At 42.4% G+C, this 24,270-nt stretch overlaps 1 protein-coding gene across 4 annotated transcripts in view; it reads right to left on the bottom strand.

Annotated features, from left to right (window-relative positions):
• LOC120516316 (1-phosphatidylinositol 4,5-bisphosphate phosphodiesterase beta-4) overlaps positions 1-24,270 on the bottom strand; it is a 266,954-nt gene that overhangs the window by 160,585 nt on the left and 82,099 nt on the right. For all 4 annotated transcript variants that reach the window (XM_039737903.1, XM_039737905.1, XM_039737904.1 and 1 more), the window contains exon 3: positions 20,148-20,212. The gene's annotated coding sequence lies outside the window, so the exon portion shown is untranslated. The remainder of the gene's footprint in view (positions 1-20,147; positions 20,213-24,270) is intronic.

The raw sequence follows: 24,270 nt of genomic DNA, 5'->3' as shown, positions 1-24,270 counted from the left end.
AAACAATTGACAGTTCATTATGATACAAAGACCACCACTGCCCCCTTTACACTCCTCCTACTCCAAGACATAAATAATATAAAAATAAATTAACAATTCATTTTAATACAAATACTACCACTACTCCCCTCTTTACACTCCTCCTACTCCGCACATTAATAAAAAATTGACAGTTCACTATGATACAAAGACCACCACTGATCCCCCTTTACACTCCTCCTACTCCGCACATACAGTGGTGTGAAAAACTATTTGCCCCTTCCTGATTTCTTATTCTTTTGCATGTTTGTCAAACAAAATGTTTCTGATCATCAAACACATTTAACCATTAGTCAAATATAACACAAGTAAACACAAAATGCAGTTTTAAATGATGGTTTTATTATTTAGGGAGAAAAAATCCAAACCTACATGGCCCTCTGTGAAAAAGTAATTGCCCCTTGTTCAAAAATAACCTAACTGTGGTGTATCACACCTGAGTTCAATTTCCGTAGCCACCCCCAGGCCTGATTACTGCCACACCTGTTTCAATCAAGAAATCATTTAAATAGGAGCTGCCTGACACAGAGAAGTAGACCAAAAGCACCTCAAAAGCTAGACATCATGCCAAGATCCAAAGAAATTCAGGAACAAATGAGAACAGAAGTAATTGAGATCTATCAGTCTGGTAAAGGTTATAAAGCCATTTCTAAAGCTTTGGGACTCCAGCTAACCACAGTGAGAGCCATTATCCACAAATGGCAAAAACATGGAACAGTGGTGAACCTTCCCAGGAGTGGCCGGCCGACCAAAATTACCCCAAGAGCGCAGAGACGACTCATCCGAGAGGTCACAAAAGACCCCAGGACAACGTCTAAAGAACTGCAGGCCTCACTTGCCTCAATTAAGGTCAGTGTTCACGACTCCACCATAAGAAAGAGACTGGGCAAAACGGCCTGCATGGCAGATTTCCAAGACGCAAACCACTGTTAAGCAAAAGAACATTAGGGCTCATCTCAATTTTGCTAAGAAACATCTCAATGATTGCCAAGACTTTTGGGAAAATACCTTGTGGACTGATGAGACAAAAGTTGAACTTTTGGAAGGCAAATGTCCGTTACATCTGGCGTAAAAGGAACACAGCATTTCAGAAAAAGAACATCATACCAACAGTAAAATATGGTGGTGGTAGTGTGATGGTCTGGGGTTGTTTTGCTGCTTCAGGACCTGGAAGGCTTACTGTGATAGATGGAACCATGAATTCTACTGTCTACCAAAAAATCCTGAAGGAGAATGTCCGCCATCTGTTCGTCAACTCAAGCTGAAGCGATCTTGGTGCTGCAACAGGACAATGACCCAAAACACACCAGCAAATCCACCTCTGAATGGCTGAAGAAAAACAAAATGAAGACTTTGGAGTGGCCTAGTCAAAGTCCTGACCTGAATCCAATTGAGATGCTATGGCATGACCTTAAAAAGGCGGTTCAGGCTAGAAAACCCTCAAATAAAGCTGAATTACAACAATTCTGCAAAGATGAGTGGGCCAAAATTCCTCCAGAGCGCTGTAAAAGACTCATTGCAAGTTATCGCAAACGCTTGATTGCAGTTATTGCTGCTAAGGGTGGCCCAACCAGTTATTAGGTTCAGGGGCAATTACTTTTTCACACAGGGCCATGTAGGTTTGGATTTTTTTCTCCCTAAATAATAAAACCATCATTTAAAACTGCATTTTGTGTTTACTTGTGTTATATCTGACTAATGGTTAAATGTGTTTGATGATCAGAAACATTTTGTGTGACAAACATGCAAAAGAATAAGAAATCAGGAAGGGGGCAAATAGTTTTTCACACCACTGTATATAATATAATCAAAAATTAACAATTCATTATAATACAAAGACCACCACTAATCCTCCTTTACACTCCTCCTACTCGCACATTAATTAAAGCATATTGTTGAAGCCCACCAATGCTTTTCATTCCCAGTTGATCACCAGTTTGCCCTCCACAGCACACAGTACCTGTCGTGTCCCCACATGTCGCTGAACATTTCTAAATTGTTTGTTAGTTTATGGTACATGAATTGAGTTTTAGTCGACTTTTAATTAAAACTTTGAACAGCAGCAGAGCGCCGGTCCCCATGAGGTTTTTCTTTATTCCTCCTTGTTTTAGTAGATAGATAGATAGATAGATAGATAGATAGATAGATAGATAGATAGATAGATAGATAGATAGATAGATAGATAGATAGATAGATGTTGTGGGTTCAAACTGCTGACACTGGATGACCTTAAACAAGTCACTTTGCCTGCCTGTCTTCTAACTGGAGAAACTACAGAAATGTTACCAATTATATCTCAAATGTGGTAAGTCTCCTTGGATAAAAGCATCAGCCAAATAAATGAAGATATCTAGATTGATTGATAGAAATGAAAGACACTCTATAATAGATAATGAGATCTTTTATGATAGATAGATAGATAGATAGATAGATAGATAGATAGATAGATAGATAGATAGATAGATAGATAGATAGATAGATAGATAGATAGATAGATAGATAGATAGCATAGTTGGCAAGACTAGATAGATAGATATGTAAGGCACTATAGATAGATAGACAGATAGATAGATAGATATGTAAGGCACTATAGATAGATAGATAGATAGACAGATAGATAGATAGATATGCTTCAGCTTTTCACTTTTAGATCATCTTCTGCTTTTTCTTATCTCTCTTTCAGGTGGTTAGCTAGAAACAAGCCCCTTATTTCTTCATTCATTCATTGTTGCTTTCAGCCCTCTTTTTAATTGGCTTGCCAACATCTTCGGCTGGAGTTCACACCAGCGCACAGGTGAGAGACGCGCTCTTGCTCCTCTGGGCCAGGAACGAGGTGGCAGACAGTGACAGACAGATTTGACGAGTGCATCCTTCAGAGTCTAAAGAAATCAAAAAGAAGGGACGCTTCTCAAATGTAAAAGGGCACCGGCCTTGAAAAGTTCAGTGTAACAACAGGAGGCATTTTACAGACTCCTGACACGACAGCAGTCCCTCTATCCAAAGAGCAGGTAATTCCAGAAATGCGAATTGATTGGTAGTCAAATCAGAAGCTCGTGTTGGCCACGGCTAGAAGCTCTGTGAATACGGCTGCTTTCTGTTTATGTCACTCCATCTTGGCAGATGCTGATTATTGCTCATTTCCATAAATGTGACAGCTCAGCTCTCCAGCGTCATTTGATCACAAATATGGAATGATGAAAGAAGGGACACGCAAGAGTCGAGCAGCGCCAGCTCCAGCAACTCCACAGAAGAGTCAAGCCAATTTAGGTTTCTGTGGCAACTATTTTATTTTTAAGAAATTTGCAGACCTCTCTGAGAAGTTGCATTCAGTTTGTCAGTATGGGTTACTGAGTGCAGATCGATGGGCAAACTGGCAAATTTATCCATTAAAAATGAAATCTTCAACACAATAAGGCATGTAGAAAGTGAATGCTTTCTGATTCCCTCTCTATGTTACACTCATGAAGCATAAAATGAAACCCCTCATTCCAAATCTCCCTCATCACATCCGCCTCCTCTGTGTTTCCCAAGTTTCTCCTCTCCTACCCTGGCTCATCTTACGACTTCATCACGCCTTTTCTTCCCGCTACTTAGCTTAGCTGGTGATTCTTCCATTCTTGTGAGGCCTGTCGGCACAGTTGGTTACCCAGGTAATTCCCACTTCAAGATGGAAATCATCGGAGGCCGTGGGCATACAGCACAGGCGGTGAGCTTTCTATAATTTACTGCAGCTCACCTGGAACTCTCCGACGCCGGAATCAATAACACATCCACTAAATCCGTCAATCTCTGACTGAGAATGCAGCCGACTTCCTAAAATCTTTTTGTAATATTGATCGCGGCATGGCTGTGGTAGTGAGGGTACTTGATTCTACAACTTGCTCTCATTGTTTTCTTGTGTATTTGTCTTTACTGTTATTCTTAGTCATATAATTGAATTTGTTTAGTTATATGTTGAGCCGCAGTGCGAGAGAGTTTGGGGGTCAAGAGTGGACAAGAAGTATCCGACTGTTATAATGATGGTCAGTTTTACACACCATGTTGGTGTCGGGATACAACCTCACATGTAGTGATGGGCGACAAACAAAGTTTTGCTTCACATACAGTTTCTCAAAAATGACCTTAAAATTACTTTTCTATGTATTTTCGAAATCGTGTAACAAAAAACCCAGCAAAACGAAATTGTTTTGGGTTGAAAAGTATGAAACATTGCTGTCTTAAGGGTTATTCCACAGCAGAAACCACTCTGTCTTCCCTCGGCCGCCCTCCAGCACTGCCCCAGAGTTCCATAGTTAATTTTGAGGGTCTCCGCGCAATAATATTATCGCTAATGCTGATCAGCAAAATGCACCAAAGTGTTTTGCGTAGCGCCAAGGCTGTGTTTACCGGTGACCTATTTCGGTGAATGTTTTCCTGGAAATTCACCTTTGTGGCCAGCTAAGACAATCATTTTTTTTTCCAGGTGCCCCATGATGTGTTGCAATGCAACGCCAGCGTGGCATCACACAGCTATAGCAGCCCTGCTCAGAACGTCTTGATCTGATTCAGTCACGTGTGACGCGTGACGCACTCATTTCTTTTGCGGGGAAACGGCTTTGACATGTGCATTTTCGGTCATTTTAGTGTGGCTGGAGATACTTTTGAAAATGATGTGAAAGCGGCAGTGTGGACAGAGATGATTTTCATTTAGAAACACCAAATTTAAGCAAAAATGTAGTAGTATGGACTTGGACTCGGACTCAGATCAGGAGAACTTGGCATTCATTGGAGTTCTGTGAGCATTGCTGTTTTTTGTTTGATTTCTTCTGGTTCTGCTGATGTCTTGCTTCTGTTTAAGGATTACGACTTCTGAATTGGGTTGTTGGGTGTGTTTCCCTAGGACTGACACGTAGGAAACTCCTTTTTGGCTCTTTTGAGAATTTTCATGAAATTTTCTAAGTTCCGTTTAATAAATCCTAATTTATAAAGACTCTTCATTTGCCAAGCTGTACACAAACTAGGGGAGTTTACGGTCACCCTCCTCCTTGTGGGGCTTTTGCTTTATTTTTGTTGTTTCCAGTCGTATAATTACACATTTTTAGGGGCACTTTTGGGGTTATTATTCATTTGTGTGTGAAATAATATTTTTAGGTTCCAAGGTTTTAGTTTTACTGATTTTTGTGGCGTGATCGGCCCATCACATGACTTCAAGTTAAGCGTCTTTCAAGATTGAAAGTTGTGCGTTCTGTTTCTGACTTCATTGGACATCTTGTATAATTATGGCCACGATTCCAGCTGTAAACATCCCGTGGTTAGATAACAAAAATGAACAAATCTTGTAGAGATAGTTAGAGTCTTCTAAGTAGGCCAAGTGCTAGGGTCATTTCATGATTTTTGAATCCCTTTTTGCCCGTGGAGTGGTTGCTCTGTCTTCTCTTTTTGACCACCCTGTCTCTTTTTTTTTTACTTTAGCTTGGCACTGATGATGGTTTCTGGTTCACAGTTGCATCTTTTAGCCTTTCAGTCTTCTGACAATAATCCCCTAAGTAAGTCTCATAACATCTATTTCATTCATTAGCTCTCCTTATTTGAGGTCTCCTAAGACAGGCGGCCTACAGTTCATAAGCGTTTGAGTAAGCTGGTCTGGGTGAACCTCTTCTGAACTGACCAGTGAAGCATCTGGCCTGCTTCCTGGCCTAGTTTAGTAGCCCCCAACCCCATTTCAAAAGGTTTAAGACCCCATTTAATAACAGCAGCCGTCCGATCGAAAAACAAAGCTGACTGGAAATGCAATGGCCCTACCTTGCAGATATGAAATGAGACTCCAGTGGGCTTCTGCATATGACAGTGGCCACCATAACTCGCCAATTAGGTAACTCTAATGTATATCCCAGACACACCTTACAAAGGGAGAGAAAGAAGACCTGAGGACTGGCGCAACTCCTTCAGGCCAGCAGGGGGCAGCAAGTCTGTCCTACAAGTAGCAATCAGGAGCCTGCTGTCTAATTCCATGACCTTCTCAAAGGCCTCTCTGCCCTAATTCCCTTCTGGAGAGGCTCTCAAGGCACTAGATACTCCTTCTACAAGCACTTCATGACGTAATGGCTGCTGCTGCAGGGAATTGCAGAGATTTTTCACATAAAGGAAGCAAAAGTCTAATAAATCACTCAGGCATTAACAACGCTATCAGTGCTATTTTCCACTTCTGACAGATTTATTTTTCTTTCACTAATGAAAAACTAGTTTGACCTTTCCTTCCTAATACTGTTGTGGCTCCTCTTGAACATCGCGCATCTCCATAGCAACTTGTTTGAGGGGAATCTGACGGAGACGGTGAGGTGGCAAAACTGCAGCAGTGCAGGCAAAAAACAAAATAAAATAAAATGACGGAAGGGATTCTTCACTCTCGATGAAACACGGACCCATGCGAGTAAGAATGCCACCGTGCTACGGACACCTGGTGAATCGAGTTTCCTTTAGTCAACACCGCCATTCAGTCACATACAGACGTGAAAAAGTAATCACCCCCTTTCAACTCTGCAGTTTTACATATCAAGACATACGGGTACTGATAACCACTGTGCCACCATGCTGCCCCATGGCATGTGGCAAACACAACCGGACCTCAGGTGGAGCTTGAAGTAATATTTAGAGTTAGAAGGAGCTACACACTGATGAACCAACAGCATCCATAACAGATTCTGTAGATGTTGAAACCTGCAAGGCCATGCTGCCTGTCGCACTTCTGCTGATACCAAGATGCCAGCTGCAGGGTCATCAGCCAGGATGGCACCTCTCCTAGATGTTGCACCACTTTTAACACTTCAGAATGGTAGGGCAGTGTTCAGGGACATCTCCCTGCCACCCCATGCAAGCTGGGTTTAGATCTTCAGGAACTTCCTTGACTTGCCAGCTGGTAATAATAATAATAATAATAATAATAATAATAATAATAATAATAATAATATATTTTATTTATTTTTAGGTGCCTTTCTAAACACTCAAGGACACCGAACAATAGATAAAACACAGATTATAAACAAAACTAAAATAAAAAAATTTAAATCAGACAGAACAATTGTAATCAAAGAAAAAGAGCAGTCTTAAACAAATGAGTTTTAAGTTTAGATTTGAAAAATGAAAATGATTTAATATTTCTAAGATCAGATGGTAGTGAGTTCCAGAGCAACTGAATGCTGTGCCCCCCATGGTGCTAAGACAGATGAAGGGGACAGTCAGGTGGATGGAGGAAGAGGATCTGAGGGTGCGGGAGGGAATGGCAACATGGAGGGGGGTCAGACAGATATGGAGGGGCGAGGGTGTGGAGAGCCTTAAGAGTTAGAGAATTTGGAATTGAATTCATAACTGAACTGGAAGCCAATGAAGCTGCTGGAAAATGGGAGTGATATGAATAGAGGGGGTTCTAGTAATGAATTCTGGACCAGTTGTAGCTTATAAAGAGATTTGCGAGAAAGACCAAAGAGAAGGGAATTGCAAGACGAGTAGTGACCAGGCTATGAACAAGGATAGCAGTGGTGTGGGGAGTGAGGAAATACAATTAGTGTTACGCAAGTGGAAATATGGAGACCGGGAGTTGTTATTGATGTGGGACTGAAAGGATAAAGTACTGTCAAGAATGACACCTGGAAGACAGAGGAATTATCAATAAGAAATGAAGAATAATCAGTTTTGGATAATGTTGATTTAGTACCAATGAGGAGAACCTCAGTTTTGTCATTTGTTATTTAATTAAAAAAAAACTGAAGAAAACCAGGATTTGATTTCTGCTATGCAATCAGTAAGTGAGGAGGGTGGAAAGGAAGCAGTAGGTTTGCTAGTGAGTTGGAGCTGGGGGTCATCAGCATAACAGTGGAAGATAATGTCACATTTACAAAAGATATTACAGAGGGGAAGAAGGTAAACAGTTTAAATTAGGGGTCCCAGGACAGAGCTCCCCTGAAGTAACAGCGGTGGGTTGGGATGTGAAAGTTTTAAGCTGAACGAACTGAGTGCGGCCTGAGAGGTAGGATCTGAACCAGCCTAGTGGTGTGTGGGTGATGCCAATCAAAGATAATCTATTGAGAAGAGTCGTGTGACAAATAGTGTCAAAGGCCGCACTCAGATCAAGGAGGATGAGAATAGGAATTAAACCAGAATCAGCTGCCATACGGAGGTCGTTAGTCATTTTTATAAGTGCCATTTCTGTACTGTGGAGGGTTACGAAAACCAGACTGGAACTGTTCATGCAGATTATTTTGAGGTAAATGAGAATGAAGTTGAATAGCCACAATTGTTTCAAGAATTTTGGAAATGAAGGGTAGATTAGAAATAGGGCGACAACTACTGAAATTAGTTGGATCAGCACCAGGATTTTTCAGTATTGGGGTTATTGCAGCAGTTTTAAAAGATGAAGGAACAGAACCAGTAGTGAGGGAAGAGTAGATTATAGCAGTGATAAGGAGGACCAGAGAGGGGAGGCAGGCTTTGACCAGAACTGTAGGGCGGGGGTCCAGTTGACAGGTGGATGGCTTAGATTTACAGACGAGATCTGAGATTTCTGAGAAAGTAGGAAGCTGAAAAGAGGAAAATGAGGGAGATGGTGGGTCTCCGACTCTTAGCTTTTCTTTGCAGCTACAGACAAAACCCTCATATCTCCTCATCAAGACCTTTCATTGTCTTTTGTAGCTTTGGGCCAGTCCTTCCCGTGTCTTTTAGAAAGCACTTTAATGAAAACCCCATGAAGCACAGCAGCCCACTTGCACTGGGTGCATTGTCACTCTTCAACCCTTCTCTACCGTGCCTTCTTCCTTTCATAGGCCCCCTGAAAATGTCAGCTCAATAAGCAATACACGCCTCTTGGTTACTGACCACATGAAGATGTCAGATCTCAATGAGCGGATGGTGATCTCTGTAGGGAACCTTAGCTGTCTGTTGTCATGACCCGTTAGACCAAGACTGATGTCTTTTCTTGTGCTAGTTGGACCTGCACATCTCCACCTGCTGTTGCAAATGGGATGAGCTTCCATCCATCAAATCAGGACTTTATATTTGCTGAGACGCTCAGGGACTCTGTAAGTTCCTTCAGCTTTCTTAACACCTGGTCATGCTACCATCGATACCAACCCTGGGTCAGGTCGATCTTAACAGCCACACCAAGTTGCGATGGAGTTTTGCTTGCGCTACACTACTGTACAAAGGTCACATTTATCTTCTGAGCCAAACCATTGAGTCACATTGGCTGGGCTCTGGAGGGTGTCATACGTGGCCCTGAGAAAGAAGCTCACTCTTGCCAGGGGGGATCTTCCAAAGGTCGGCCCATCTCACTGTACTTGAGAAAATACTCTCCCGGGTTGGCCAGCAGACCTAACAGACTTCATTAACAACTGGTCTTCGTCAATCCTTGTCACTTCTGTGGCCTCCATGTTCTTCATCTCCTTCATGGATGCCTTGGTTCCCTGGACCTGATCTTCCTTGATGGATCCTCCCGGCAAGTTCTTGGTGTCTCAGTCTGCGTATGGCTTAATCAACTGACTCTTTTACCGCCCACCCTGCCCTGTTTGCATCTGGGCACTGCCACTTCTGACCAGCTGAAATCTCAACTTTCTAAGCTCCAGCACCAACCTAGTCTTCTCCTGCCTATGCCCAAGTGAGGTGCTTTTCAGGAGTAGTTGTGATATATTCCTTCCGAACAAAGCAGCATCAGATGGGCATCTGGGAATTCCAAGCCATTTATGAATACATTCATCAGATTGGACATCATGGGTTAGCACTACCAAAACATTATGAGCCCTTCCATGTGAAGCAAATGATGTAGACTATCTCGTAACATCAGCACATGTAAGGTCAGGGATATATAAAATGGTAAAACATTAGATACTCGTCGTTGATGTGTTGAATACAGAAGATATGGGCAGGTATACAGCATTTTGAAATGATCTGCTATAACGATTGCCCTTATCAAAGTTACTTAGGTCTTTATACCTCCTTCTATCTTCTACATTAAACATGTTGACAAGTATCTCATGTCCCCTTCCTATCTAATATTTCCTTGTCCTTGACATGCACCGTTGTTGCAAGACAGTCAGCAGAAATGCTCTGACCCAGACAACTTGCCATGACAATTTGTCCCTTCTCAAAGTTAATCGGGTCTTCATACCTGACAAGGGACAAATCATTACAGGACATTTCCAAAAACAGCAAGGCTTGAGTGGTCACGTTCAGCCATGGTCAGCACCTCCTGGCAGCGGTCCACTGAGGGAAAAACCACAAACTGCTGACAGGGTGTGTTGTGACCAAGACCAAGTGGTCAATGACCGCTATCCTGTCTGGTACGGTCCAACATAAGGGCTACAGTGGCACAAATCACAGATAATCTTATGATGGTTATGGGAGTAACGTGTCACGATACACAGTGAACAGAACTCTGATAGGTATGGGACTGGGCAGCTGCGGGACAGTCAGAGTGCCCATACTAACCCCAGCCCACTGTTGAAATTGTCCGTAATGGGCATGTGAGCATCAGAAATCACAAATCTATGGGTCATGGATCCATGATTCATGGATTACAGATCATGGATCAATGGAAAAAGGTCACCTGATCCTATGAATCACATTTCTTGTTCATCATGTGGATGGCCAAGTATTTACCTGGGGGAAGAGATGGTATGGTACCAGGATACACTGTGAGGAAGAATTCAAGCAAGTGAAGGAGTATGATATGTTGGGCAATGTCCTGGTGGGAGAACTTGAGTTTTGGGTATTCATGTGGATGTTAGTTTGATGTGAACCACCCACCTACAGATCGGTACAGACCAGGTACACCCCTTCAAGGTATTGGTATTCCCAATGATAACGCAGCCTGCCATACTGCACAAATCGTTCAGGAATGGTCTGAGGAACATAATGAAGTATTCAAGGTGTTGTGCTGACCTCTAAATTCACCAAACCTCAATCTAACTGAGCATCTGTGGGACGTGTTGGAGCAAGAAGTCTGACCCATCGCATAACTTACAGGAGTTCAGGGGTCTGCTGCTAATGTGCCAGTGGCAGATACCAACAGACACCTTCATAGGTCTTGTAGTGTCCATGTATTAGCAGGCGGTCATAATTTTGTGGCTCCATCAGTATATAAAGCAAGCAGATTTACAATAGAATACTACAAAGACAAGAACAACAAACTAACCAGTGACGGACCCCTGTGACAATATTAAGTGTTTGAGCTTTCAAAGCCAGCAGTTCATGTTAGTACCGTAAACAGCATGGCAGTGACGCGGAACAGGAGGGCCTGTGGAAACTCACCCATGAAGGGACAGCAGGTTGGGTCATCAGAACATCAATACGCCACTCTGTTTAACGTCCCGGGACAGTGTTGTCTTAAACACCCTGTGACTGGACGCCATCCCTGCTCAGGGGGTCCTGCCATGAAGAAACGGCTGGCAGGAGAGCTTCCGTGGGTCCAGAAAATCTTTAAATGACAGACTGCTAAACTGAACGGCGTGGACCGACTGAAGGCAGAGTCGAGAAAAGCCATCATTGCAGATGCTGCCACTTATGAACAGGTCAGCCCATCACCCTGAAGCCTCGCACTGTAGATAAATCAACGGTAACAGGATGAGACAGGAAGGCAGAAAGCAGGAAATTCCAGATAAGAACTTAAAATGTTCGGCAAAAATTGGTGGGACTTTCCTTGGCAGAAGCAAAGACTTTCATTTTGTTGTCTGTCATTAGAGAAGTTTCTACTTCATGTTACTCAAACGTTTTGTTCAGTATATTTGATTTAATCTGCGGTGGGCTGGCGGCTGTGTCCTGCCTTGCGCCCTGTGTTGGCTGGGATTGGCTCCAGCAGACTCCCGTGACCTTGTAGTTAGGATATAGCGGGTTGGATAATGAATGGATGGATGGATATTTGATTTAATCTTTGTAAGGCCACTTGGAAAAGAGGGTCTGCTATATTATAAATTATAAGAATAGTCGCATCAGGTCCTGCGGTGGCATAGTAGTTAGTGCTGGCCCTGCTGCAAAGACCCTGGGTTCAAATCTACAGTTGATAATAATTCTTTATATTTATATAGCAATTTTCTTGTCTTACATAGGGAGTGGGGTTGGCACTTCAACCACCACTTATGTGCAGCATCCACCTGGATGATGCCACGGCAGCCATTTTGGTGCCAGTATGCTCACCACACATGAGCTGTTAGGTGGTGAGAGAGGAAGACAATTAGAGAAGGGCAGGGGGGTTGACCTGGCCGAGCCTGGACACTGGGATACACCCTACTCTTTACAATGGCTGCCCAGAGATCTTTAATGACCACAGAGAGTCAGGACCTCAGTTTTACATCACATCCGAAGGACGGCGCCATTTTTTACACAACAGTGACCCCTCCTTTGACTGCACTGGGATGCACATTGAGACCACAGGGTAATCGCCCCCTGCTGGCCTCGCCAGCACTTTCTTCCAGCAGCAACCCAAGCCGTTCCTAGATGGTCTCCCCTCGAAGTCCTGAACATGTTTAGCCTCAGGGGGGAGGACCTCTTCTGAAGTGCAGGTGGAATGGCTACTGGTTGTTGTCTGTGTGGAGTCTGCGTATTCTCCTCTTGTCTGTGTGAGATATGCTCTTACCTTCCTGCCACATCCCCAAAAACAAACAGATAAGGTGACTCTAAACTGGACCAATATGATTGTCCAAGTGTGTGATTAGATGCTTTCCCAGCGCAGGAACCTTTTAGAAATGTCTGCAACTTCTGTAGCATTCCCACCGCAGGAACACTGGCCATTGGAGGTTCCTGATACTACTGTAATATACTCGCGTATAAGTCGGGTCTTGAAACTGAAACATCGATCATAAAATCAGACCCCGACTTATATGCCCGTTCAAAGCTACAATACTTGATCTTTTTGGCTTTTTTTTTACATCTTCTTGCCTCTTCCTATCTCACATCAGTTTCTCAGATGCATCAAATTTTGTTGTGGCAGCGCAGTTACCAATTTCTTTCACCACTTCAATGACTTTTCATTTTAAACCAGTTTCATATTTTCTTCTGATCGAGTGCTCCATCGTAAATAAGGGATGTTCTTACGATAAACGTGTATGAGAATGGTTTGTGTGTCACCGTGTGGTCACATAGGCACAATAGAGAGAGAGAAGGAGAGGTCAGGAGCACACGATGATACAGCGCATTGTCGCACCCACATAGAAATAAAAGGCCGTGTGCTCCATGGTTACTCTTTCAGGTGGGTATTAGCATATCATAATGTCTTGGACCAATAGCGTGAGTTTTCCGCATTCGACTTATACGACCGACATTATAAAATACCAGAAATCTATACTAATAAAAGGCAACTCACTCACTCACTGACTCACTGACTCATCACTAATTCTCAAACTTCCCGTGTAGGTAGACGGCTGAACTTTGACAGGCTCATTCCTTACAGCTTCCTTACAAAAGTTGGGCAGGTTTCATTTCGAAATTCTACACATAATGGTTATAACTAGAAGCTATTTTCTCCATTTACTGTAATGGAGTTGAGCTCGAAAGCCGTGGGGGGCGGAGTTTCGTGTGACATCATCACGCCTCCCACGTAATTACGCAGTACGTAGAAAACCAGGAAGAGCTCCAAAAACCGCTGAAGGAAACACATTATATAATTAAGAAGGCAGCGAAACAATTAGAAGCGAGTGAGTGACATATAGAACCATATTCAGTGGCTCACGTGAACTGACGCAGTGCGCACACAAAAAGCAACAGTTCCAAAGAGTGCTGAATAAAAACCGAATTACACTGCTACACTCAAATAGACAAACCACACGCCGTGGCGCAATAGTAGAGGCTTTGTCTCTAGCGCCGACATCCGAGGTTTGATTCCCGAGAGGGGATGCACTAAGTATTTACGTGCGCTTCCCGATTTATTTTAGCCTCGCATCCCCTTGGTTTGAGACGTATGAAAAATATGCGGTTAACGCAGAAAGACAGATCACCAATTGAAGCTTTATGAATAATGGATACTTTATTTGCGATCAATGATTGTTTTGGTAAAGCCATACTCGGTGTATTCATTAGATGAACGGTAAAAAAGTAAGAGCGAGGGGAGGGTAACTTATTGAGGCACGCAGGCAAAACCACAATAGCACGCGGGCTCGATGTACTGTAGTGCACGTCAACTCGATCTGAATTGCGATCACATTTGAAAAATATATCTTTTCAAGTTCTATTTAGTCCATATGTGTCAAACTCAAGGCCCACGGGCCACATCCGGCCCGGCGTGTAATTATATCCAGCCCGCGAGATAATTTTATATACTGGATTATTGTTATTAATGGTTGTTATATGAAGCGCTGGTAACATGATAAACAACAGATCCCTTGATGCAGCGCTTCAGCTGCCTTGCCGAACACTTACCTTGTTAATCAAGTCTAGCTTATGATGCTGCAAGTTATTGCGAAGCTAGCTCACACGATGCCGAAGAGAAAAGGTGATTCTGAACATAGAGCCTTTAAAAACCGATGGGAGGCTGAGTATATGTTTACTGACATTGCCGGTAAACCCGTGTGTCTCATTTGTGGAGCTAATGTGGCTGTAATTACAGAATTTAATCTAAGACGGCACTATGAGACAAAACATCAAGATAACCTGAAAGACCTGAATGCAATGCACAAGATACAGAAAGCAGAAGAGTTAAAGAAGAATCTGACACTTCAGCAGACGTTTTTACCCGTTCACAATCACAAAGTGATTTCAAGTGAAGCTACTTTTATGGGAGACACAAATTTGCAACTTGCCCCACTTTCCCTGTTGCCAAGTAATGTCGAACCAAATCGGCACAACGGTGTTCCCAAATACGCACTTTGCTGATAAACTGAGTGCACTGCGCACTGAGTTCGCACGGCGCTTTGGTGACTTTGAAGAACAAAAAAAGAATTTTGAGTTGTTTCGCAACCCATTTGCTGTCGATGTGGAAACTGCACCTGTGCAGATTCAGATGGAGGTGATTGAGCTGCAGTGTAATGGCACACTGAAGGCAAAGTACGATACTGCACGGCCCGCACAGTTTATTCACTCCATTCACGCAGAAATGCTCAGCTCCGTCTACATGCGGCTCGAACCTTGTGCATGTTTGGTAGCACATATCTGTGTGAGAAGCTCTTCTCAGTGATGAAGACTAACAAAACAGCACACAGGAGTCGCCTCACTGATGAGCACCTGCAGTCCATCCTGAGAATCTCCACAACACAGAACCTCACAGCAAACAGAAACGAACTTGTGGCCAAAAAAAGATGCCAGGCGTCCAGCTCTAAAATGACATCTGAGCAAAGACAACTGAATGATTTGATTTGTTATTGCTGAAAGGAACACATTTTATTTATATTTCCAGGTTTTGTTATGCAGCATGTTCATATTTGAATTTGTATAATTTTGACAGGATATATTTTTATGGAGTGCAAAATCTTTTGGGATATTTAAAATTTAAGTTTATTTTTTATATAAAATTACATAAGAGTAAAGAAATTTGAATGTTTGTTCTTTTAACGTTTACTTTATTTCTAACTTGTGTCAGGTGTCGGGTTCAAGAGGCTCCTAAATGGGAAGAGGTGAGCCTGGAGCTGACCCGCACCGTCCCACGTGCTAATTCACACGCTACATGTCAGCACTTCTCCAACATTTAGGATCAGAAACAAATTCTTTGTATAAACCTGCATTTCAAATTGGCAGTTAAGGAGTTGCGGATGCCGTCGTCTCATTTTCCATTATTATATTTCCTTGTATTGTCACGCGTGTGCGCATAGGGGAGAGCTTAAGGGCTCTCGTGATGGAAATTACCCGCCGCTCCAGGGGTTGGCGCTGTGTCCCATGGCCTTTTCTCTTTCTCCATCTGCAGACCAGAAGACTGACGCCTATACAATCTCCGACATCCCAGCCCACCTGGACCCCCCACTTCCTGTCAGAAGGACCCAAAGCTGAAAGAGTCCGTGCTGTTTAAGAACTCGCGCCTGTGAAGGCAATTGCTGCCAGTTTCCTTTTGTTTACAACCATTCAATTATAAGATAAGATAAGATAAGAACTTTATTCATCCAGAGGGAAATTCTTATGTCATTGGCGTAATACGGGTTACCCGGATGGTATGCATTTATCGGGGTCTTGTCTTTCTCTTACACTATACTGTATACTCCTGCTGAGATTCCACAGGCAGAGCCACTCAGAAATCAGACTGCCAGCTTGAGTTGAGTTTACTTTGTGGTTTTTAAAAATGTTTAACTTTTACCTGAGCCATCAAATGTGAACCTGCCACTAAAGAGGATGCAAATGACCCCGCGTGACTCTCACTTTGCATATGGAAACACAATTGCGCCTCCGGACCCAGGCTGGCATACTTCTAAAGTCTGATGTCAGTTCATTTGGTAAACTGTGTTTGTTTTAAAGCTTTACAGATCTACTCACAGAAAGTTAACGACAGTTCAATTAACGAAATTGGACCTTCAAAGTCACCGAAGAATAGACGTGCTAAACAAAAGGAGCCAGCCAGGGAACCTATTACTTATAGTTACAGTCAGACGCCTTAATCCAAGCCAACTTACTTACAACACCTGAGATACAACTGGCTCCATTTCTTCTGTTGGGACACAGGAAGGTGAAGTGACTCACTCAGGGTCACACAGTGTCACGAGTCAGATTTGAACCCACAGCCTCCAGTTCAAAGTCCAACTCCTTAACCACTACACCCCACTGCCTGCCAAATAATCCATCTATTCACTCATTCACTTACTGAACCTGCATAATTCAACAAAATCATTAAACACTTACTTCTAATAATTGACTAACTTAAAAGAGTACTTACTCAACGAATGCCCTGTAATATGTGCGTCAAGAGATATGACAGAAAACTGGGACAGAAGACCACTGGGAGGACACACAACCCGCCCGCTGAGAGAGGCAGCACAGCTCGTGTCGACACGTCCTGGGGAGTCCTCTGATTATCACACTCTGAGCCGTCCGAGTCGCTTCAGCAATTTTCATACTCATTTGAATATCATATCAATGAATATATCTGAGAAGTGGCAGGTCACACTTTGTTAAAAAAAATCCTGACTGGATACAATTAGGGGAGAAGGGAGAGGAGGATGGAGGAAGATCAGGTCAACTTTTACTTATTTACACAAATATCAAACCACAACAAGGGATACAATTTAAAAGAGCGCTTCATAATTAGATAGTTAAACAGTTATATACTGTAAATATGAAAGGCACTGTAAGATAGATAGATAGATAGATAGATAGATAGATAGATAGATAGATAGATAGATAGATAGATAGATAGATAGATAGATAGCGTAGTTGGCAGGATTAGATAGATAGATAGATAGATAGATAGATAGATAGATAGATAGATAGATAGATAGATAGATAGATAGATAGATAGATAGATAGATAGATAGATAGTGTAGTTGGCAGGATTAGATAGATAGATAGATAGATAGATAGATAGATAGATAGATAGATAGATAGATAGATAGCAGGAATAGAGCTCTGTAAAATAGGGCTTTGAACTTCAAGCTCTGAGGTTGTGGGTTCAAATCCCACTTCTGACACTGGATGATGAGCATAAACAAGCAAAGCATCAGCAAAATAAATGAAGATATCTAGATTGACAGATAGAAATGAAAGACACTATATAACAGATACGGTAGGTCCAGTTGCCAGAAAGGCTGGTCCAGCCTCAGATATAGAAGGGCCAATGTGGATTGCGCCCCAGTCACAGAACACTGGACCAGCTCTTTACCCTCACAATTATTCTGGAGGTTTATGGGAGTGTGCACAAATAATTATTATATAGTTCCTTTATAATCTATCTATCTATCTATCTATCTATCTATCTATCTATCTATCTATCTCTTTATTATATAGTGCCTTCCATCTATCTATCTATCTATCTATCTATCTATCTATCTATCTATCTATCTATCTATCTATCTATCTATCTATCTATCTATCTATCTATCTCTTCTTCTTGTGTTTTTTCCTTCTTGAAGGATAAGCAGGGTAGACATAATTATCTTTTGTTTTGATAGAAAATGAGTTTATTGCTCATGGAAACTTGAACAATTCTTTTCCCTTGAGACGAAGGACGTCTGGGCCCAATGTCAGTGTGACCTCTCACTCTGATGAAGCACTATGGCAGGTCTCAGTGCCACAACTCAAAGCTCACCAGCTTCCCTTCCCATTCTTAAGAGTGCAGTTCGAGTGACTTTAATCTGACCTTGTGTCATGTGAATTCTTGAATTTATTATTCAGGCTCCAGCATCTTATAAAGTATGCACGCATGCCGAAAAAAAAAAAGTCATACCGCATATCCGCATATGATTTGGATCTTGCAACTAAACGTGGGAATAAATGAAGATCATTAAGAAGACTGGAGTCTCACCCAGGGTTGGTTTTCAAGTGCTGCCAAGTTGGGCCTTAATTTATTTTGCATTATTAATGCTGCATTTTTTTTTCCAAATTAAGAGATTTACCGTGCTATCTTTGGATGAAGGAGGCTACTCTGTCCTGTTTTGTGCTGTCTCAAATACATACACATGTCACCCCTCCATGTCTGTGAGGCTTAGGGGCAGCAGAGCTGCACGAATGTGAAAACTCGTGAATAATACTTGAGCCTCCCTAACACACAGGTGAGCTCATTAAAAATGTTTCGTCCCTCTCTTTGCTACCTGATCTTTGTGTTTTGCCCGGTTTTGACGTTGATTCTTGCCTCTCGTCTCATTTCGTCTCGTCTTGGTTTCAATTGCTTCGCTTATATGTTTTTCACTTTGTCTCGTATTTTGCACGAACCGCCATGTTCTTCTTAAAAACACTTCCACCTCACTGCCTTCATCATCATCGCCATCTTTCTCCTGTCTGATCGGAGAGTTGCATCTGGAAAGACGTCATACTCACGACACGTTAACTTACACTTATTATTGCGACTTCACAATATGCGGGGTTTGCCTGAAGGTGCCCCGGCTCTTTATCTGTGTTTCTGTGCTTTATTTACTATATCTACATACAGTACATGTAAAAAATAACTAAAGATAACTATCCACCTGAATAACAGTACAAGTGTGTCTGATCGGTTGCAAGGAATAATGAAGATCTAAAAAGAAGCCAAACATGTAGAAGAAGAGCACAAAAAAAAAAAAATGAAATGATAATAAAACTACCAAATAAGGGTCCAAAAATAAGGAAATTGTTCTTATGAGCCTTTTCTGTTGTCCGATGTTACGCAGCAATAACAGCAGCAGTCGTGTGGTCGCGACTTACTGGCACCTGCTCAGGCCACGTGAATGAGGTTTATAGCTGTAATGCAAATGACTGATAACTTCACATGGTAGCTAATGGATGATTTAAAATAACGATGAACCAAACCCATGACACGACTACGGTCGAGTCCCTAAACCAGGCCAATGTGGTAGCGACCACCGCCACGTTTTCTCAACAACACAATTTGACCAGAAGAGTTGCCAGTTCGACGAGTGACACCAACTGAAAGCTGTCAAAATGGGCGACTCTACCCGAAGAGGAGAAGGATACCGCGAGGGACAGCGATCGGGTGTGTAAGTGTATGACGAGACAACGAAAAACACCCAAAGATAAGGAAGTCCTGGGCCAAAGAAATCAGGAAGTGATGTGGCTGACCATTTATGATGAACTGTCCGACCAAAGGGATGAGCAACTAAATAAGGACGCCTGTGCAACACAACAGCGCAAGGAGTGGTAAATGAAGAAATTCACAAGCCATAGTGACAAACAACTGGTGTATAAAATGAAATACGTTGATTACTTCGATTTTAACCCGTCTTAGAAGAGTAGCACAGCTAATAATAATAATAATAATAACAATATAACATTTGCAATCTTGCTCATGGGGCATGGGCTGTGGGCCAAGTAGCTTTTCAAGTCAATGCAGCCTTGGCAACACTCTCGCCCAGGAAGACAATTCATAAATTCACAAATTACAGTAAAGTCAGTTTCAAATGCTATATCCAGCAGAAAATATGTCCTAAATTTTCACATGATGTTTCCCACACCTTAAAATGTCACTGTAGCTGAAATTCAGTCAAATGGCTAAATGCATCACTCTGCCAGAACAAGGAACTCACCCAGAAGATCTTGGCTCTCTGAACAGGTGGGTCTATTTCAGCACATGCAACATGGAACTTGTTTTCTGTACAAAAGAAAAAGAAATAAATGATTATAAAATAAATTAAGGTTGGCTACCCCCCAGAAACCCCAAATTAGACAGATAGATAGATAGATAGACAGATAGATTATATGAGAGGCACCATATAATAGATAGATAGATAGATAGATAGATAGATAGATAGATAGATTATATGAGAGGCACTATATAATAGATAGATAGATAGATAGATAGATAGATAGATAGATAGATAGATAGATAGATAGATAGATAGATAGATAGATAGATAGATAGATTATATGAGAGGCACTATATAATAGATAGATAGATAGATAGATAGATAGATAGATAGATAGATTATATGAGAGGCACTATATAATAAAATGGTAAATGGCCTGTATTTGATATAGCGCCTAACTAGAGTTCAAGAACCCCTAGGCTTTACAACACAAAAGTCATTCACCCATACATTCATACGCTGGTGATGATAAGCTACTATGTAGCCACAGCTGCCCTGGGGCACACTGACAGAAGTGAGGCTGCTGAACACTGGCGCCACCAATCCTTCCGACCACCACCAACAGGCAAGGTAGGTTAAGTGTCTTGCTCAAGGACACAACAGCTGCATTCTCATGCCGAGAGCCAGGATCGAACCTGCGACCCTCCGATTGCTGGACCACCCACTCTACCAACTGAGCTACTGCTGCCCCTAATAGATAGATAGATAGATAGATAGATAGATTATATGAGAGGCACTATATAATAGATAGATAGATAGATAGATAGATAGATAGATAGATAGATAGATAGATAGATAGATAGATAGATAGATAGATAGATAGATAGATAGATAGAAAGATTATATGAGAGGCACTATATAATAGATAGATAGATAGATACTTTATTAATCCCAAGGGGCAATTCCCATACTCCAGCAGCAGCATACTGATAAAGAACAATATTAAATTAAAGAGTGATAACAATGCAGGTGTAACAGACAATAACTTTGTACAATGTTAACGTTTACCCCTTGGGTGGAATTGAAGAGTCACATAGTGTGGGGTCTCCTCAGTTTGTCAGTGGAGCAGGACGGTGACAGCAGTCTGTCACTGAAGCTGCTCCTCTGTCTGGAGATGATCCTGTTCAGTGGATTCTCCATGATTGACAGGAGTCTGCTCAGTGCCTGTCGCTCTGCCACGGATGTCAAACTGTCCAGCTCCATGCCTACAATAGAGCCTGCCTTCCTCACCAGTTTGTCCAGACGTGAGGCGTCCCTCTTCTTTATGCTGCCTCCCCAGCACACCACCGCGTAGAAGAGGGCAATCGCCACAACCATCTGGTAGATCATCTGCAGCATCTTATTGCAGATGTTGAAGGACGCCAGCCTTCTAAGGAAGGCAAGGATGGGATGGCACCCCATGTGGTATGGGTGATCAGGTACCCAACCAGACGGGCCCTCATAATGGCCAGAGAATGTCAGTGGTCAAGACGGTTGCTGTTCCCTTTCCCGGTTGAGATGGCATAATGGATGGACAGTGGGAGAGAGCCATACAGGGCAGCGTTTTTCCATATATAGAAGGTGGCAGCATCCCTCTGGTAGGACACAAGTGGCAGAGATATCTGCGAAAGCATACGAAAGCAGGTTGAAGTGGTATGCACATATACCGGGAGTGAGACAATGAATATGTGGGTCAAAGTATGATGGGAGAGGAAGTCCAGGGGAAGAGAAAGCAGAGGTGGATAGAAAAATTAAAAGAAGACTTGAAGGAAAAGTGTCCGACTGGGGAGAAGGTGCAGGACCGGGCTGTACAGAGAGGGCTGATCAGGCACATAGAAGTGAAAAAATATGAAGAGGAAGAAGAAGAAAGAGGCCACTTGTTTTAATAACTCACTACTGGCACAGGTTTATTTACAGAAACCCACCACTGGACGCGGACACAGGCCTAATTAGTCCTGTAGCTTTACTCGATTCACATCCCCGAGGACTACCATTGCTCCAGTTGACTGTACAGGTATAAAGATATTTGCTCAATCAAAATTACTAAAACACAAAAGTCGTTTCTACTTCATAACGGATTCAATTCACGACATAAAGTTCAAAATCTGTCAAACTGAAAAAGTACAGCTACTCGTAGAGGCAGATGGATTTATTCCATTATATATTTATTATTCCAAACCTGCTTATTTCAATGCAGGGACACGGAGCAGCAAATGTAGTAATGGGAAAAAAAATATCAATTTATCTTCATTAGCGGCAATTCAGATGGAAGGGAAGATAAAAAGCTAATATGAACTCAAGGGACCGACCAGTCAAGGAAACAATCCTCGGACATTTAACCAGTGACTTTGTTTTTTGTTTCGATGTGATATCTACACAAGTGTGCGCCAGTTTTCAGCAAGTGTTTCTGCTAGCGGTGTAACCACTGGGGATGATTTCTTGTATGTCTGGTTTGTGTTGAAGTGCAATGGCTAACACAGACAGGCAATTGTCCTTATCATGGCAAATGGTGGCACAGCAACACACTTGGACGACGTGGAAAAGCAAACAGCACCGTGGCTGACTGGAAAAGAACATCGGCAGAACCTGCTGACAGTGAGGCACATTGCACAGGCCAACCGGAGGTGCGTCACAGAAAACAACACAATCTACAACCTCAGGTTGGTGTCAAACCAACAGAGCGGGTCTCTAACGACGTACAAGAAACGATGAGACACACCAAAGCGAGAGGTCAGCTTGAATACAGAGCGGCTGAGCCATACTCCTAGATGACGGATAGTGTTGACCGGAGAAATTCACCAAAGAGTTTTTTTTCACAGCCAGTTATCTTGTTTTCCAGATACTTCCCTGGAAATTCCCCCTGCGGCCGGCGTAGGAGAACATTTGTTTTTTTCCAAGACTGATGAAGACTGTAGATCGGCAAACTTCACCAAAGCAATATGCTGTGTCCGCCAGTGACCACATTCACCAAATATTTCCCTCGGAATTCGCTGTGCGTTTGGGCTGGATGCAAATTAACGTCATACCCAGGATGGAGAAATTGCAGGTGAAGTGGAGTGGCCGCTTTCAGGAGAAGCGCATGAGCCACCTTTCCTCAAAGGCCAGAGGTCCAAGTGTTTCCTACTAAATTACACTGACCTACAAAGAAATATTTTTTGTTTGCTTCTGGGAACTTCAGAGCAGCTCTTTATTAAGTTTTTTACACTGATTCCATATATGAAATTGGAATTAAGCTAGCACGTCAGGATTTTGAAATACACATCATTGCCGTTTTGACACTTTTGAACATCAATATAATACACTGTGTGCACAATTATTAGGCAAGTGAGTATTTTGACCATATCATCATTTTTAATGCGTATATTCCAACTCCAAGCTGTATTAACTTGAATGCTTATTGGATTTAAGCACGTCAGGTGATGTGTATTTGTGTAATGAGGGAGGGTGTGGCCTAAGGAGATCAACACCCTATATCAAGGTGTGCAGAATTATTAGGCAGCTAGTTTTCCTCAGGCAAAATGGGCCAAAAAAGAGATTTAACTGACTCTGAAAAGTCAAAAATTGTAAAAAGACCTTCAGAGGGATGCAGCACTTTTGGAATTGCTAAGATATTGGTGTGTGATCACAGAACCATCAAACATTTTGTTGCAAATAGTCAACAGGGTCGCAAGAAACGTGTTGAGAACAAAAGATGCAAATTAGCTGCCAAAGATTTGAGAAGAATCAAACGTGAAGCTACCAGGAACCCATTATCCTCCAGTACTTTCATATTCCAGAGCTGCAACCTACCTGGAGTGCCCAGAAGTACAAGGTGTTCAGTGCTCAAAGACATGGCCAAGGTAAGGAGGGCTGAAACCCAACCACCACTGAACAAGAAACATAAGTTGAAACGTCAAAACTGGGCCAAGAAATATCTGAAGACAGATTTTTTTCAAAGGTTTTATGGACCGATGAAATGAGAGTGACTCTTGATGGACCAGATGGATGGACCTGTGGATCAGTAATGGGCACAGAGCTCCACTCCAACGTGGAGGTGGGGTACTGGTATGAACTGGTATTTTTAAAGATGAGCTAGTTGGACCTT

This window comes from Polypterus senegalus, chromosome 16 (genome assembly GCF_016835505.1).
Source record: "Polypterus senegalus isolate Bchr_013 chromosome 16, ASM1683550v1, whole genome shotgun sequence".
NCBI lineage: Eukaryota > Metazoa > Chordata > Cladistia > Polypteriformes > Polypteridae > Polypterus > Polypterus senegalus.
The sequence above is the reverse complement of the archived record's forward strand: the minus strand, read 5'-3'. Positions and strand labels throughout refer to the sequence as shown.